Source organism: Hydra vulgaris, chromosome 12 (genome assembly GCF_038396675.1).
Source record: "Hydra vulgaris chromosome 12, alternate assembly HydraT2T_AEP".
In the NCBI taxonomy this organism is placed as follows: Eukaryota; Metazoa; Cnidaria; class Hydrozoa; order Anthoathecata; family Hydridae; genus Hydra; species Hydra vulgaris.
The window spans coordinates 28,337,764-28,344,271 of NC_088931.1; the positions used below are offsets into that span (position 1 = coordinate 28,337,764).

A 6,508-nucleotide genomic window follows, 5' to 3' on the forward strand; every position below is an offset into this window, starting at 1 on the left:
TCAGATTAAAGAAACACGAATATATATATATATATATATATATATATATATATATATATATATATATATATATATATATATATATATTATTAATTAGATAAGCGGATCCTTTTAAGCTTTAAGAATAATTAATTATTCTTTTGCATCCTCTAGATTCAACACACTTTAGTGTTTTAAGAGCATTTTGAACCATTCCAACAGAACGCTTAATTTTTCTTGAAATCTCTCAATATGACTTTCAATTATTTTTAATTCGTTGAATTACTAATAGCTCAGCTGAGGTGCAATGAGACTTTCTAGCCATAAAATCCTAATTTAAAACTGTTTTTTGAGTTATATTGCTAATAAACACAATAACATTGCAATCTAATTTTTAAAAATAACTACTGGTTTGAAATCCAAAGGTCATACCTTCTACTTCAACAATACTTTTTACTGTGTTTGTAAATAATTAACTGAAATATTAGTAATATAATGTATTAGTACACTGTAAATATTTAACTGAACATACATAGAACACTTTTTGATAAAATATACACTATAATTTTACTCAGTGGCATTGGAATGTAGTAGCAGTTTAATAAGTTGGCTAAAACAAACGTATCAAACTGCTAGAGTTCAGAATTTGAGGGGGAGGGGAGCCGTCTTTGACTAAATATAAAGGAGGCTGGCAATTCTTTTCCTACGCGTGTGGTACACTGAAAAAGTGATGATTGAGATTTAAATAAAAAGAAAATTTCTTTTTTTTACCAGTAAATTTTGAGCCATTTTTAACAAAGTTGTTAGTTACATGGGAAAAGTAAAAGCTTGAGGAAGAGCTTAATAGTTTAAAAATTTTTTTTTTATTAACATTAAACTTTATAAAAACAAAAAAAAGTGAATCAGTTATCATCAATAAGTGTGAATAAAATGTATTTCTCTCTCTCTCTCACTCTCTGTATATATATATATATATATATATATATATATATATATATATATATATATATATATATATATATATATATATATATATATATATATATATATATATATATATATATATATATATATATATAAAGCTAAATTATTTTGCATACGTTATAGTTTGTTTAAATTTTTTTTGAGAAGTTTCAGATAGACTGTTGCAGTAATAAAGTTGAGAGTTTACAATGCCACAGGCAAATACTTTTGCAGCATCTTTGGTAAGATATGTACCAATATAGTGAAGTATTTAGTAAGTGCTTTATAATTAAACAAAAAAATTTATTTGCTGGTCCATAGAGAATGTTATATATAATACATAATACATATATACATAATATATAAATATACATATATATATATATATATATATATATATATATATATATATATATATATATATATATAAATAAATATCTATCTATATATATAAATATATATATATATATATATATATATATATATATATATATATATATATATATATATATATATATCTAAAATGAGAAAATGAAGAATAATAAGAAAGACTTATTGCTGCTTTAACCTTAACCCTCAGTCTAAGGAAAAATAAAATCCTTAAACAACCTTGAATAGCCATGTACTTCATAAAGTTATATTTGAACTTTATTTATTGTTAACTACTTCAACCTATTTGCTGCCCCAACCTTTAAGAACCCAAACCGGTATACTATTTTAAAAATAGTCTGTATACATCACTGATATATGTTATTTTTCAATATATGAGTAAATGCTATTCTATCACAAACCTTCATTGCCCAGGTTTCAATGCCAACTATCAGAATACTCTGAACAGATGTATAGCTTTGCTTCAATCTTTATTGATGAATCTTTTTGTTAATCGCTTATTTAAATACTATTATGATAATACTATTATCATAATAATTATGCTATTATAATTTACGAGCGTTTAAAACTCGTTTATCCCAAGGGAGTTTTGTTGATTACGATAAGTTGTATATATAAATTGTAAAATAACACGTATCAAACAGATTTATTAAACGTAAATAAATCGTTTATAAATAATTACCCTCCAACTTTCCTGCCCTTTTTGAATAGCTTATTTAGTTTAACTATATCCCAGTAAGCACACAAACGTTTATTAAACGTCGAAACAACGTTTAGATTAAGGGTTTAGATTTGGTCGATTATACGTTCAGAATGAAATCCAGATTAACGTTTAGATCAAACCTCCATAAAACGTCGAGATTACAACGTATTTTCGACGTTTATTATAGGGTTAATAAAGGCATATAAAGCGTATATTATACGTATATAAAGCGTTTAGATTTAGTTCAATTAACGTATATAAATTGTTTAGATTTAGTCTAATAAACGTCTAAAACGTGTTTAGATTTAGTCTAATAAATGTATATAAAGCGTTTAGATGTAGTCTAATTGAACGTAAATTTAACGTTTAGATTTAGTCAAATAAACGTATGTATATCGTTTAGATTTAAATCTAATTAAATCCAACCTAATATATATATATATATATATATATATATATATATATATATATATATATATATATATATATATATATATATATATATATATATATATATATATATATATATATATATATATATATATATATATATATATATATATATATATATATATATATATATATATATATATATATATATATATATATATATATATATATATATATATATATATATATAGGGGAGAGTGGGGTATTGGCGAACACCTAAGCGGGAATGCGAATTAAAGACACCAGTTATACAAAATTGATCATATTTATTGCTTATCAATTAGTTTAACTACTCAGTCACAAACCCTCAAAAGGAATTTTTAAAAATCTTATTATAAAATAAAAAATTATGCCAGAAATAAAACCATTGGTGTTCGGAATTACCCTGCCTACGTGGGGTAATTCCGAACACATTGGGGGGCAATCACAAGCACTGTTGTGTAATAGCGAATAAAAAGCTAATTGTAATAACTAAGTCTAAAAACTATATTATGCAACAAAAACAAAAAAAAGGAGTGACTTTATTTCCATAGAAGCTACAACAGAGTGTTACTCAAGAAAAAAGTTGCATAAAATTATCAGAAAAATTTAAAATCAAATTATAGTGAACAACATCCGCAGCTTCATTACACTACTGCACGTCTGGAACTGAGCATAGGATCCCTTCTCAGCAGGTAAAAAAAAATTGTCGAATTTATTTTTTTACAGTGCTGTTTTGACCATGTTCGGAGTTACCCCGCGTTCGCCATTACCCCACTCTCCCCTACACACTTTATATGCTTTTACCAAATATACAAATATTTTATATACTTATATATTATTTATAACTTTTTATAATGTACTACTTTTATACTATATATACCCATTATAAACTTATAAAATACGCTATAGTTTGGATTTACCTTACAAATAGCAGAGGGAAGGATGGGGAGTCCTTAAACTATATTTGTTTGTTTCAATAACTCTAAAAAATTTATTCGCATTATCCATTATGCCTTCGCACTAGCAATATTACAGTGAAAATTTATAATATCAATTTACGTCTAAAAAAATCCATTTTGCAAGAACGCACCTAAACAAATATTTTTTGTAAATTTAATCTCATTTAGCAAAAAATAAAAGTTTACATTAGTATTAAGTTAAAGATTACTAATAAAATTATTAAACTTATAAAAATGTATTTTGGATCACTGTGTCCTCTGGTTTCTCAAAAATCTTTCTAATATACCGTCCAACGAATGTTCATCAAGCGCCGGTTCTTGTTCATCGTGCGCCAGTTCTTTGTTCATCGGCGTCGGTTCTTGGGCAACATCATCATTCATATTCGTCACCTGATTGTCTTATTTCGTAACCTGATTTGTAACCGCAAAAAACTATTTTAATTAAAATAATTTTAATGTACATTCATAAAATAAAATTAGAATTACACAGAACAACTTTACATATAGAGGATTTTCTGAATGGAAGTTTCCAAAATTTCCTGTACCATCCATGTTTATTTTTGACAAAAATAAACATAGAAAATTTCGAAAGTCGCGCCATATCATATGCAGTGGCTTTTACCAGCTCTGTTCAACCAAATTTCTTTAGCAAATGTAACTAAATTAAGCTAATATGCATCTAAATTAAAAAAATTAAAAAATTAATTTATTAAACCTTAATTAATGCAAAGATGAATACCTACTGCTACACTATCCAACTAACGCTTACAAAATGAATTTAAACTGTTTATAAAACTTACGAAAAAAGTTCTTGCAGCAGGACTTTCATAACGAGAGACCAGCAACTCATATTTTTTAACTGTATCAATGTTGCAATCACTAATTTCTAAAACATCTGAGTCCATTAAGTTGTTGGCATTTAGGAAGGTAGATTGTCGCGATAAGAGATTTTTAACTTTTTAGCTTCCGACACTCGTTTATTATTTATTAATCAGTCGTTTTGCTTTCAGTTGTTGCAAGGAAGTGAATCTTGTAAACGCATTTAAATTAATTATTTAGCCAATAAAAAGTAATTTTTTAATAATTTTTTTTATTTCGTTTTAATTATGCCTATTTAAACCGCGTGATATAAGCTGTTATGTGAGTCTTCTGACCAATGGCTATATTGCTATATTATAATATAATAAACGTTTATTAAACGTCGATCAAACGTTTAGAATAACAACTTATATTAGTCAATATTGTAAACGTTTGATTGACGTTTAATAAACGTATAAATTAAAAGATTTAAAGCGTAGATTTTAAATCTATAAATGTTTACGTTTAATTAAGGTCGATTAAAGGTTTACAATATTGACTAATGTAAGTCGATATTCTAAACGTTAAATCGACGTTTAGTAAACGTATATATAAAAAAGTTTGAAATATACATTTCAAATCAAGCGTCAATTTTTAGTCAATAATAGGTCGCTAAACGTTTTATCTATTTTTCGACCTATTTCGATTAAATATTGACCAATTCTAAACCAATCTGTGTTTACTGGGATGTTATCAGCTATATTGGTCCAATAAACTTACTTACTGCAAACAAATAAGGTTTCTCTTTTATCCCCTCTAAACACTTTATTTAGCAATTTTAAAAACAAACAATCCAATATAATATATATATATATATATATATATATATATATATATATATATATATATATATATATATATATATATATATATATATATATATATATATATATATATATATATATATATACTATATAAGCTATGATATATATATATATATATTAAAATTCTAATGTAACACAAATTTTAATAAATATATTTCACTTATTTATTACATATATATATACATTATTCACATATATTTCACACATTTAACCCTTCTAATTCATGCATTTTCTTATTTCTAAACTAAACAAACGTTGTTTGTTTAGTTTCAAAGTTACTTTTACCGAAAATGGGAGCCACCGTGTGATTTGGGAGCCACCGTTTACTGAAAAAAAGAACGCCGCGGCAACCTTTACTTTTTTTAAGCATTAAGGAGGTTTAAAAAATATGTTTTTAACAAGAACATAATTTAAAATTTTAATTTTATATTTAAAATAAACAATTTTATTAAATTTACAAACTTTAAAAATAATAAAAAGTTAAAAACACATAATATTAAGGTAATAAAGAAATTTAAAGCTTTACAGCTATTTTACCACGCCCCCGTTAAACATATGCGTAACAATAACTGAATTTAGATAATCATCAAAATAGATTTAACTCGGACGCCTTTAACTGATAATGCGCGAGGCATTGCAGATGTGCACGCTGTGAGTTTTTTGTATTTCCTATTTAACTTTTATAAATTTCTGAAATATCTTTGAATCTTCTATTGTCATTATTATAAATGATATAATTATTGAATATACTTTTATTTGTATTTTTTTTGTTTTTTAACAGAAATTTTCCATTAATTATAATCATTTTTTGACTTTTAAAAGTCAAAAAATGATTATAATTAATTATAATCATTTTTTCAAAAAAATGCTTTACAAAAATTTTCCATTAATTAATGGAAAATTTCTGTAAAGCATTTTTTTGAATCCCCAACTTTGAATTTGACATAAGTGTACCAAAATTCAATAATGGTAGATCCAAAATGGCGGTGTTTTAAAAACATTAATGACTAGAAATGCCTTTGGGCTTTCGTGTTTAACCAATTAGTTCTAATTCGACATTTAAGTTCAATAGACTAATGTATTATTTACATTACATATATAAACATTATATATAATACCGATATATAATGTATTATGACTGTATTATTATGCCGCAATGTTAAAAAAATAAATTGAAAAATTCATTATTTATTCTACTTATTTATTTGTTCCAGGAAAACAAGGAAAACTTTTATTTGCATCATTTATCATAATTGTTTCATTTATATTACTTTAAAATAAATCACCACTGTCATCTGAATCATTTATTGTTGAAATATTGTTGATAAACTCAATCACAGACGGTACACAGAGGTAATAACATTTGTAAAGCTTGAGAAGACAAAGATCTGCTAACTTTT

The 6,508-nt window shown here is 24.8% G+C and overlaps 1 long non-coding RNA gene across 1 annotated transcript; it reads right to left on the reverse strand.

Moving 5' to 3' along the window:
• Window positions 1-3,566: 3,566 nt before the first annotated feature.
• Window positions 3,567-4,897, reverse strand: LOC136087709 (uncharacterized). Its single transcript, XR_010641998.1, has 2 exons — window positions 4,227-4,897; window positions 3,567-4,105 (listed from the first exon to the last, which is right to left on the reverse strand). It is a non-coding gene; the product is annotated as an uncharacterized LOC136087709 (long non-coding RNA).
• Between the last annotated feature and the right edge of the window lie 1,611 nt (window positions 4,898-6,508).